This window comes from Pelophylax lessonae (assembly GCF_965119305.1).
Source record: "Pelophylax lessonae genome assembly, chromosome: 7".
NCBI lineage: Eukaryota > Metazoa > Chordata > Amphibia > Anura > Ranidae > Pelophylax > Pelophylax lessonae.
In genome coordinates, this window is record NC_138774.1 from 199798334 (window position 1) to 199811616 (window position 13283).

Here is a 13283-nt window from a genome sequence, read left to right on the forward strand (position 1 = left end):
GTTGGGACTGACGGATGTTTGGCGGATGGGGCATCCGGGTGACCGGGTGTACTCTTGCTACTCGGCTGCACGGTCTGGCCTCTCCCGCATTGATATGGGGTTCGGCAATTCGGCCCTCTTGCCGCTGGTGGTTGGGGCTGAGTATGGCCCGAGATTGGTTTCGGATCATGCTCCGCTCCGGATCAGCCTGTCTCTGCCGTCTAGGTCGGGGAGACCCCTTTGGAAACTGAACCCTTTCTGGCTCACGCTATTTCCTAGTCCTGACCCCATACCCCAGTTACTAACTTCCTTTCTGACGATTAATTTGGATACGGCTGCATTGGGGGTGGTGTGGGACTCTGCTAAGGCCTTCCTGAGGGGGCAGTTTAGTTATCTGATAAATAACATTAAATCTTCTACTAAGGAATGGGAGAACACCGTACTGGAAGAGGTGACCAGGGCGGAGGCGGCTTATGTTAATGACCCTTCGGAGGAGTCTCAACGCTCCTGGTTGGCAGCCCAGTCCCTCTCCAAGACGGTGGTTTTGCAAAGGGCTGAAAATAAGCGTTTTTTCCTACAGCAGAGGCATTTTGAGGAGGGGGAGAGTACTGGTCATGTGTTGGCTATGCTGGTTCGCTCCCAACAGTCAGCGGCATTTATTACCGCTCTGCGGGACCCTTCGGGGGCCCTGCTGAGCTCCACTCCTGAGATATCTAGGGTCCTACGTGAGTTCTACTCGGATCTCTACTCCTCTAAGGTGTCGGCCCCGCAGCGGGTGGTGGAGGATTTTCTGGACACCTGCGACCTGCCGGCGCTCTCTGCCCGGGAGGCGGAGGGCCTGGATGCTCCTTTAACTGCGGACGAGATTCTAATGGCACTAAAGGCCGCCCCACGGGGCAAGTCCCCGGGTGCGGACGGCCTGCCATCTGAGGTGTATGGCCGATACTCTGAGCAGCTGGTCCCGGTGCTCTTGAGGGTGTTCAATGACGCTTTCCGGAGAGGGACCCTGCCTGACTCTTATGTGCGAAGCCATTGTGGTACTGATCCCCAAGCCTGGAAAGGACCCTATGCTAGCCGACTCTTATAGACCTATCTCCTTGTTGACCTCGGACGTTAAACTATTAGCTAAAATACTGGCCACTAGACTGTCCGCAGTAGTGCAGAGCATTATCCACAGGGACCAATCGGGCTTTATCCCCACGAGAGCTACGGCTCTGAACCTGCGACGCCTGTTTCTTAACCTTCAGCTCCCTGTGGATAATCCTGGTAATAGAGCAATCTTTTCGTTGGACGCAGCTAAGGCCTTCGACAGCGTCGAGTGGCCTTACCTGTGGGCGGTGCTGAGGCGTTTTGGAGTGGGGGACACCTTTATTAGTTGGGTTAAATTGCTGTATGCCAATCCTAGAGCCAGACTTAGGGTCAACGGGGACCTGTCGGAACCCTTCTGTTTGTTCCGGGGCACTCGGCAGGGGTGCCCACTTTCGCCTTTGTTGTTTGCCATGGCCTTAGAGCCGCTCGCGGCTCGTCTCCGGACTCATCCGGAGATTGTTGGCTTCCGACGGGGCCCTCATGAGGACGTGGTTTCCCTATATGCCGACGATACCCTCCTTTATCTGGGGGACACGGGGAGGTCGCTGAGCGAGGTCATGGATTTGATTGACTTTTTCGGCTCCTTTTCCGGGTTCTCAATAAACTGGGATAAGTCGGTCCTTATGCCTTTGGACCCCATCTTGGCCCCCCTGCCGGAAAGGGCTAGGGATGTCCGAGTGGTTGACCAGTTCCGCTACCTGGGTGTTCAGGTGACCCCGGATGTCGGCCGTTATTTGGAACTTAACCTAGTGCCCCTGCTTCATAAATTTAGACTTAAATGTACCGCTTGGTGTAAACTCCCTCTGTCGGTGGCGGGACGGGTCAATCTGGTAAAGATGATTTGGGCCCCTCAGCTCCTCTATGTACTCCACAACGCCCCTCTCTGGATCCCGAGACGCTGGTTCCTGCGTGTGGAATCCTTGTTTCGCGATCTAATCTGGAGGAAACGGGTGGCCCGTATTAGACTGACTACACTTCAGATGAGTAAGGACAGTGGGGGTCTGGCAGTCCCTAATCCTAGGGTGTACTTCCTTGCCTCTCAGGTTCAGCATCTGGGAGGTTGGGATTTGCCTGATCCTGCGGATCCCATCCGGGCTCTCCTGGTTCCCCCTGGCTCCCCGTACACTGCATTTGCGCATTTGGACGCTGGTTTCACGCATTTGCAGGTCTCGCTCCCGACTGTCAGGCTTCTCCTTACTTTATGGCACTCTGTGCGGAAAATGCTGCGAATACAGGGGTTCTTTCATGGTACCTTACTGTGGAGGAACTCCAATTATCGGGAGTTGTCTGGGTTGGAGGGAGTGGGGTGCTGGGAGTCCCAGGGACTGGCTTTCTTTGCACAGATTTACCGCGGAGATGGGGTTTTGAGGTCTTTTCGGGAACTCCAGAGTGAGTTTCAGGTCCCTAGGCAGTTGTTCTTTAGATACCTTCAGCTGCGGCATGCTTTAGATGTCCAGTCACGGACGGTCCCCCTTCGATTGGTGGAACATTCACTGACGATAGATGTTTTTAGGTCTATTGACAAACGAGGTATGATCTCTCGGGTCTACGTCACTTTGCTGGCTGCCATGCAGAACCCGGCCTCTCTTCCGGCCCGAGCTGGGTGGGAGAGGGACCTGGGACCTATTGATGGTGAGACATGGGAGCTGTGTCTCTCCTCGATCCCACTGGTCTCGGTGTCAGCGTCGCAGAAGGTGTCTCACTTATTTTTGTTTCACAGGGCATATCGCACTCCGGTCCAGTTGTTCAGATGGGGGCGTAGGGACAGTGACACCTGTCCCAAATGTAACAGGGACCAGGGAACGCTGATCCATATGCTTTGGAGGTGTCCCAAACTGTTTAGATATTGGGGCGAGGTCATTGACTCCATATCCGGAGTCTATCGTTTTACATTGCCTAGAGATCCGATTGTGTGTCTACTTGGGGCACTGGAGGATGAAACATTAACCCCGCATGCCCATACGGCGGTACTTAGACTGCTCTATGTGGCGCGCAAGCTAATTGCGAGATATTGGATTTCCTCCAGGGTCCCAACGACGGCGCAGTGGATTGACCAGGTTAACAAACTGTTGATTAGAGAAAAAGTTACCTACCTACATCGTAGGGCGCATAAGAAGTTTTCCGCCTTGTGGCAACCATGGTTGGATGATCCGACCCGGGCCCCGCCCCAGCTGGTGATGGACAGACTCTTGATGGGATAAGCAGGGTATTTCTAATGCTGGTGCTATGTTCTGATCTATGTTGCTCTTCAGTGGTGCTCTTTCCCCTTTCCCTTTCCCACCATTAGTTCCTTGGTTTGTTAGTTTACTACTCCTGACCCTACACATTGTGCTTACTTTCCTGTATGTGTCAAAGTTGTCTCAACAGTTATGATGTGATTGAGCTAAGATGTTTGCAATGTGCTCACTCTACTATTTTTGCATTTTTTGGTACCTGAGCTTTTATGCGTTGATCGAAGTTCTGAACCCTTCTGTATATTCTGTATGCCACTTGCGTTTTGTACCTTCTTCTGTTACTGTTTGCACCTTGGATCATTTATGTGCTCAATAAAAGTTTATTTTCTTGAAAAAAAAAAAAGTACAAAGTCGCTATTGAAGACGCGCGACTTTGAAGTCGCACTAGTGGAAACCCAGCCTAAATAAAGAAGGGGTCATATAATAACTCACATTCCAGCATTGATAACCATGGTATAGAAAAACACGCTCATACAGTACATATCCAAGATCAACATATATATGCAAATGAAATTATTTTCTGATATAAATAATACTTCTACATGGATGAGCAGCCTTCGGGTAAGTAGATTACATCACTTAGATAATGGTAAAAAAAATCATCAAATATTCAGTATAAAATCCATCAAACCAAATCATATAATATTATAAAAAAAAAAGCATATAAAAGCATATACAAATAAAAAGGAAAACAGTAAGGTTAAATGCAGGACAACAAACATGTACAATATAATACAGGGTAACTGTATTAACATACACCATGTTATAGATATATGAGGACTATAAAAAAGGGCAAGAGCTGGATATATGTAAACGCATGATTCTTTATAGCACAACTGTGTACATCTTTAAACGCATGACAGTGCCATATGTCATTTGAACATATAGCAAAGAACTTAATGCATAATCAACCATAACACCACCAAGTACTATACACATAACCATTCTTCTGTTCCCTGCTTCCATTCCATCTCCGCTTCCTTGCCAGTGGCCAAGGCAAGGCATCCTGGCTGTGTGTCTGATCTCTGTCCCAAAGGCTACTTGACTGTCATGCTGAGCTCTATTTCATCTTTGTGAGGGCTTTTTTACATTTTCTATTAAAATTACACTATACAAGCTACACTATGGTTTTTGCACTTCTCTCCCCCTCTCCGCTTTTTGTCTCCTACAGCCAAACAGCACAGCCATGCTGGAACAAAGCAGCACTTCAAGAGTTAGATTAGTAGTGTATTGTATAGTACAGGTTTGAATGCTGGGATCCCATGTGACTTTGGCAGCCATCTTGGGTCAGGCAGAATCTATTTACAACCTGGCTCCTGGGTTTGGCGTGCATTTTGTGAGTGGATATAGAAGAGACAGGACTCCGGTTTGTTAGGAACAGTGCTTAGCATCAGGGAGAGGTTCCAGATGAGTAGGGGAAGTGCAGGGACACACCATCTTTCCTGGAAACCTCCCCAGTTGAGTAGGGACCGGCCAGGCAGCAAGAGTAGGGACAGGTCATCCATCTGTCAGGGACAGTGCTTAGCATCACAGAAAGGTTCCAGACGAGTAGGGAAAGTGCAGGGAAACACCATCCTTCCTGGAAGCCTCCCCACTTGGGTACAGACAGGCCAGGCCGTATTCCGCACCTTGATTCAGACACTGTCGGCATTAGAGATGTACAGAACTGTTCGCCGGCGAACAGTTCCCGGCGAACTTCGCATGTTCGCGTTCGCCGATGCGGGCGAACATATGCGATGTTCGGTCCGCCTCCTATACATCATCATTAAGGCAAACTTTGACCCTGAACATCACAGTCAGTAGACACATTCCAGGCCAATCAGCATACCTCCCTCCCACACCCTCCCACCTCCTATAAATAAGCAAGGGCAGCATCCATCTTAGATCATTTCTGTGTTACTGAGAGCAGGGAAAGTGCTGCTGCTGCTGCTGCTGCTGCTGCTGCTGCTGTTATAGCTGGGGACAGTTCCCGGTCTTGTTAGCCAGTGTTCTTGGTACACTCCTGCTGTAAGGACAGCACCCCAAAAAGCCCTTCCTAGGGCTGGTATTTGAGGTTTTTTTTGGATATATATATATATATATATATATATATATATATATATATATATATATATATATATATATATATATATATATATATATATATATTGTCCCCAAAAGCCCTTTTGAGGGCTGGTATTTGTGTAATTTTTTTTGTTCTGTGATATATATATATATATATATATATATATATATATATATATATATATATATATATATATATATCGTCCCCAAAAGCCCTTTTGAGGGCTGGTATTTGTGTAATTTTTTTTGTTCTGTGATATATATATATATATATATATATATATATATATATATATATATATATATATATATATATATTGTCCCCAAAAGCCCCTTTGAGGGCTGGTATTTGAGTATTTTTTTAATATATATATATATATATGTAGCATGTCCAGAACCAGGAAAAAAAGATCATATAGGTGTAAAAGGGGTTCCCACCATCCCTGCTCTACTGAAAAATTATCTTTTTTTTTCTGGTTCTGGACATGCTACAGAGCTGAAACTTCACAGGTACACTTTTTAGACCCCCTAGACACTAAATCACACAAAAAAAGTTCTTAAAAATTGTCATTTTTTGATAGAGAGCCAATTATTGGAAAAAAACAAAAAAAAAATGTCTTTGGATTTATTGTTCGGGGGGTCTAAAAAGTGTACCTGTGAAGTTTCAGCTCTGCAGCATGTCCAGAACCAGGAAAAAAAGATCATATAGATGTAAAAGGGGTTCCCACCATCCCTGCTCTACTGAAAAATTATCTTTTTTTTCTGGTTCTGGACATGCTACAGAGCTGAAACTTCACAGGTACACTTTTTAGACCCCCTAGACACTAAATCACACAAAAAAGTTCTTAAAAATTGTCATTTTTGATAGAGAGCCAATTATTGAAAAAAAAAAAAAAACTTAACAAAAAAAAAAATGTCTTTGGATTTATTGTTTGGGGGGTCTAAAAAGTGTACCTGTGAAGTTTCAGCTCTGCAGCATGTCCAGAACCAGGAAAAAAAGATCATATAGGTGTAAAAGGGGTTCCCACCATCCCTGCTCTACTGAAAAATTATCTTTTTTTTTCTGGTTCTGGACATGCTACAGAGCTGAAACTTCACAAGTACACTTTTTAGACGCCCTAGACACTAAATCACACAAAAAAAGTTCTTAAAAATTGTCATTTTTGATAGAGAGCCAATTATTGGAAAACTTAAAAAAAAAAAAAAAAAAAAATTAAAAAAAAAAATTTCTTTGGATTTATTGTCTGGGGGGTCTAAAAAGTGTACCTCTGAAGTTTCAGCTCTGTAGCATGTCCAGAACCAGAAAAAAAATAGAATCAGGGTTAGGGCTAGGGTTAGGGTTAGGGCTAGGGTTAGGGTTATTTTTAGTGCTTAGGGTTAGAGTTAGAGGGGTAGGGGTAGGGCTACTAACTCTAACCCTAAGTATCTCACCGTAACCCTAACCCCTAACACTAAACCTAACCCTAACCCTCTAACCATAACCCTAACCCTCTAACCATAACCCTAACCCTCTAACCTTAACCCTAACCCTCTAAGCCTAGCCATAAAAATAACCCTAACCCTAACCCTAACCCTAGCCCTAGCCCTAACCCTAACCCTAACCCTAGCCCTAACCCTAACTCGTAATTTTTTTCTGGTTCCGGACATGCTACAGAGCTGAAACTTCACAGGTACACTTTTTAGACCCCCCAGATGCTAAATCCAAAGAATTTTTTTATTTTTATTTTTTTTTAATTTTTCCAATAATTGGCTCTCTATCAAAAAATTACAATTTTTAAGAACTTTTTTTTGTGTGATCCCTCTCCGGCATGCCACAGTCCAGGTGTTTGTCCCCTTGAAACAACTTTTCCATTACTATTGTGGCCAGAAAGAGTCCCTGTGGGTTTTAAAATTCGCCTGCCTATTAAAGTCTATGGCGGTTCGCAATGTTCGCCGGTTCGCGAACATTCGCCGATGTTCGCGTTCGCCGTTCGCGAACAGCGAATTTTATGTTCGCGACATCACTAGTCGGCACACCTGAGACTCACTGCTACTACTCATCGCTGTGTATCCTGTAAGTGCGCCTGATCGGGTTGTCCTCTCGCCAGGCTTGTTATGCATTTCTGAACAATAATTTCAACACAGTTCTGTTTTCTGCAACTTGACTCTTGAGTGTTTACTGTCGCTGTACCTACCTAAAATGACAGCTTCAGCGCTTTTCTTAAAGATCTTTTTAAAGTTCCCAATGTCCAATGCACTGGACTATCAGATCTTTAAGAAAAGCACTGGTTCTGTTTGATATATTCACATCTGCCCAGAGGGGGCTTTGTTTTCCAGCTGTTGGGACTGTATTGACTTTTTCCTGTGCGCTAATGTAATCTTTATAAGGTGACTTTGCTTGACTGTAAAGGATAGCATAGTTTAATTTCAATTAAATGTAGCGCTACTCCCTAGATAGCCGCTGGATTTTTGGGTCTCTTTATTCCTGTACAGCCATGCAACACACATTTTCCAACTTCCACACAAGGTCAGTACCCAGTCCATGGGCTTGTTTTTGTTGTTTTATTGAGGGAAATCAACTTGGATAGGGATGAGGGATTATAGGAAGCTCATCCTGAACTTGGTAGAACAACTTGAGACAAACTTCTTCTCTATGCACACAAAAAAAAAAAAAAAACGGATCATAGACTGTACAGTCCCTCCAGTATAATGTCAGTCTTTAATGGATCAGTAGAAAATATCTTCTGGCAAGAGCTCTATGTCCCCTAGTACAAATAGCAAAGTCCCATACTGTATGCAGGAGCACTATGTCCCCTTGGTGAAATATAGCAAAGTCTCAACTCTATGTGGGAGCTCGGTGTCCAGAATCCCAGAATCCCATCTGACTGTCTTGATAAATTTTCTGGAGCAAGAGATTTAGGTTAGCCGTGACACTGTTCCATGAAAGCTTGCTAAATATTGAATCTGACAGCCTTCTCCCTTATTTGCCCTGGGGGTGATCAGATTGAGGTACTCACACTGTTCCTTGAGTCCTGCTGCTTGCATAGACTGCTGTTCAGGCCTCCTGCTGGACAAATCTTTGCTCGCTAGGCAGGGTGTTATCTGGATGAGACGGTAGGTTAGTGGAGATCAGGGGTGTTGCTAGGTGGGAAAAAGACCAGGGGCTTCAGCCCGAAGATAAATTTGATAACCCCCTCCCACATTTTAAAGAAAAGCCCCGCCCAAGCTCCTCCCATATTTAAAAGTAAGTACCGCCCAAGCTCCACCCAATGGCCCCCTCAGTCAAGGGTCAGTCAAGGGGTGGTATGGAGAGGAGTACAGGGGGTGAGAAATTGGGTGGTATGGAGAAGAGAGAAGTAAAGGGGGTCAGTCATGTGGTGGTATGGAGAGGAGTACAGGAGGTCAGTCATGGGGTGGTATGAAGAGGAGAGGAGTACAGGGGGTCAGACATGGGGTGGTATGGAGAGGAGTACAGGGGGTCAGACATGGGGTGGTATGGAGAGGAGTACAGGGGGTCAGACATGGGGTGGTATGGAGAGGAGTACAGGGGGTCAGACATGGGGTGGTATGGAGAGGAGTACAGGAGGTCAGTCATGGGGTGGTATGGAGAGGAGAGGAGTACAGGGGGTCAGACATGGGTTGGTATGGAGAGGAGTACAGGGGGTCAGACATGGGGTGGTATGGAGAGGAGAGGAGTACAGGGGGTCAGTCATGGGGTGGTATGGAGAGGAGTACAGGGGGTCAGACATGGGGTGGTATGAAGAGGAGTACAGGGGGTCAGACATGGGGTGGTATGGAGAGGAGTACAGGGGGTCAGTCATGGGGTGGTATGGAGAGGAGAGGAGTACAGGGGGTCAGACATGGGGTGGTATGGAGAGGAGTACAGGGGGTCAGACATGGGTTGGTATGGAGAGGAGTACATGGGGTCAGACATGGGGTGGTATGGAGAGGAGAGGAGTACAGGGGGTCAGTCATGGGGTGGTATGGAGAGGAGAGGAGTACAGGGGGTCAGTCATGGGGTGGTATGGAGAGGAGAGGAGTACAGGGGGTCAGACATGGGGTGGTATGAAGAGGAGTACAGGGGGTCAGACATGGGGTGGTATGGAGAGGAGAGGAGTACAGGAGGTCAATCATGGGGTGGTATGGAGAGCTCCTCTCCATACCACCCCATGTCTGACCCCCTGTATTCCTCTTCATACAACCCCATGACTGAACCCCTGTACTTCTCTCCTCTCCATACCACCCCATGACTGACCCCCTGTACTCCGCTCCTCTCCATACCACCCTATATCTGCCCCCCTGTTCTCCTCTCCATATCACCCCATGTCTGACCCCCTGTACTTCTCTGCTCTCCATACCACCCCGTGACTGACCCCCTGTACTCCTCTCCTCTCCATACCACCCCATGTCTGACCCCCTGTACTCCTCTCCATACCACCCCATGTCTGACCCCCTGTACTCCTCTCCTCTCCATACCACCCCATGACTGACCCCCTGTACTCCTCTCCATACCACCCCATGTCTGACCCCCTGTACTCCTCTTCATACCACCCCATGTCTGACCCCCTGTACTCCTCTCCATACCACCCCATGACTGACCCCCTGTACTCCTCTCCTCTCCATACCACCCCATGTCTGACCCCCTGTACTCCTCTCCATACCAACCCATGTCTGACCCCCTGTACTCCTCTCCATACCACCCCATGTCTGACCCCCTGTACTCCTCTACTCTCCATACCACCCCATGTCTGACCCCCTGTACTCCTCTCCATACCACCCCATGTCTGACTATTGTCCCATCATTTTTTTTCCCTCCTCTTACATGTTATACGTGGGAACACTCACCTGCCCAACCCAACAGATCCAGCAAGCATTGTCCTGCTGTGATTTGCAGCACCTCTTCCACAGGCCTGTGAATGGAAAGCGAAGCATCCCGGTATATGTGGTGAACACATTTCAAAGTCTTAGAGACGTCATGGTACAGGAGATGGTCAGAGACTGCAGACATGGTACAGGAGATGGTCAGAGACTGCAGACATGATACAAGAGGTGGTCAAAGACTGCAGACATGATACAAGAGATGGTCAGAGACTGAGGACATGGTTCAGGAGACGGTCAGAGACTGAGGACATTAAACAGAAGATGGCCAGAGACTGAGGACATGTTACAGGAGATGGTCAGAGACTGAGGACATGATACAGGAGATGGTCAGAGACTGAGGACATGATACAGAAGATGGTCAGAGACTGAGGACATTAAACAGAAGATGGCCAGAGACTGAGGACATGTTACAGGAGATGGTCAGAGACTGAGGACATGTTACAGGAGATGGTCAGAGACTGAGGACATGTTACAGAAGATGGTCAGAGACTGAGGACATGATACAGGAGATGGTCAGAGACTGAGGACATGTTACAGAAGATGGTCAGAGACTGAGGACATGATACAGGAGATGGTCAGAGACTGAGGACATGTTACAGGAGATGGTCAGAGACTGAGGACATGTTACAGAAGATGGTCAGAGACTGAGGACATGATACAGGAGATGGTCAGAGACTGAGGACATGATACAGGAGATGGTGAGAGACTGAGGACATGTTACAGAAGATGGTCAGAGACTGAGGACATGATACAGGAGATGGTCAGAGACTGAGGACATGATACAGGAGATGGTCAGAGACTAAGGACATGTTACAGGAGATGGTCAGAGACTGAGGACATGATACAGGAGATGGTCAGAGACTGAGGACATGATACAGGAGATGGTCAGAGACTAAGGACATGTTACAGGAGATGGTCAGAGACTGAGGACATGATACAGGAGATGGTCAGAGACTGAGGACATGTTACAGAAGATGGTCAGAGACTAAGGACATGTTACAGGAGATGGTCAGAGACTGAGGACATGATACAGGAGATGGTCAGAGACTGAGGACATGTTACAGAAGATGGTCAGAGACTAAGGACATGTTACAGAAGATGGTCAGAGACTAAGGACATGATACAGGAGATGGTCAGAGACTGAGGACATGATACAGGAGATGGTCAGAGACTGAGGACATGATACAGGAGATGGTCAGAGACTGAGGACATGTTACAGAAGATGGTCAGAGACTGCAGACATGGTTCAGGAGACAGTCAGAGACTGCAGAGATGATACAGGAGATGGTCAGAGACTGAGGACATGATAGAAGATAGAAGAGCACTAGGGGGGCCGGAGAGCACAGGCGAAGAAGAGAGCACTGGAGGAGCTGAAGGGCACGATGGGGTGGGGGACTGGAGAGTATTAAGAGGGGGTTTGGAAAGCATTGCAGGGGGGTTGGAAGGCGCAGGGGGTGGAGAGCACGGGGGGGGGACAGGGAGCATAGGGGGGAGGGAGATGAAAAGCACAGTGGGGAGCTGAAGAGCACCGGGGGAGGGCTAAAGAACAGGGGGCAGTCCAGTGCACTGGGTGGGGGGGTTAAGAGCACTGAGTCGGGGATAAGAGCACTGAGTCGGGGATAAGAGCACTGAGTCGGGGATAAGAGCACTGAGTCGGGGATAAGAGCACTGAGGGGGGGTTAAGAGCACTGAGTCGGGGATAAGAGCACTGAGTCGGGGATAAGAGCACTGAGGGGGGATTAGAACACTGGAGGGGGGGGGGGTTAAGAGCACTGGTGAGCCAGCAAAAGAAGTTGTATAGGAGGGGGATGGGGCAGCTGCATATAGAGGAATTCATCTTCCCCTATTCTTCCTGCAGGAGGGTTATTCAGCAGCTGCAGAAAGAATAGGGAAAGATGAATTCCTCTATATGCAGCTTCCCCATCCCTCTCCTACCCAGCACACACACTTGAGCAATGGGCACTCACCTTCTTCCCGCCGAGGCTCCGCCCCTTCTTCCCGCCGAGGCCCCGCCCCCTTCCCGCCGCGGCTCCGCCCCCGCTAGTCCCCGGACTGAAGGAGCTGCCACTGCCTGCGGTTTACACAGTGCCCTTTACGCCACTGCATCCAGTGATTGGTGGGCGATCTGTGGCAGCCGCAAGGAAGGAGAGTGATTGCCGCTGTCAAGTAGCATTGATTTCGGGTGTGGGCGGGACCGGTATGCGGGGCTCCGCCCCATTGTTCCGTGCATAGAGAAACAGAAGCTGTCTGGGGAGGAAGGTGGGCGTGGCATACCGGCCCCGCCCACACCCGACATCAATGCTGAAACTTGACAGCTGCATTCACTCTCCTTGCGGCTGCCCCGGATTGCCCACCAATCATTGGATGTGCTTTATAAATCTTACACTGCTGAGGAATGTAGCCCGAGTTCTCGGCCAAACCCAGGCTTTGGGACTCGGGGCTAATCATTTTAAAAAAGCAACAGGAGACCCGGGGCTTTTGGGGAGCACACTCGGGGCTATAGCCCAGGTCAGCCCCCCCCTGCCGACGCCACTGGTGGAGATCCCTCTGCAGCTTCTCTAACTTTCTCCTAAGCTCCAGCCTGGAAGCAGAGCCCCCCAGTCCCAGGCTCACTTCACAGGACTCTAAAACTCCAGCCTCAACATTCAATCTTCCACCCAACAACAACCCTTGTTGGCCAGGTTTTTCAATATTTATTAGACTAGTCTCCTGCCTAGGCATTGTTTAAAACTACCATCAATATTCAGATCCTGCCTCTTTACCTCCACCCACTAGTTTCTAGAAGTTTCCATGAACCTCCAGAACCAGGGAGAGGTGACAGAGGCCTGGTCTGCAGAGTCTTTCAGCCTGACCTTAAGCTGCACCAAGAGCAATTCCCAGACAAACTTAACTACTGTGACTAATCCTGAATTTACCTCACTACACTGTACACTAGAAAGTGCTACATTAATATGGAAAAATATCTTATAAAAGTGGTTCTAAACGCTTCATCTTTTTTTCTACTTTAATGCATTTTCTGTGATAAGGTGAAAACCATCCACTCCCTTCTCCCCCTAT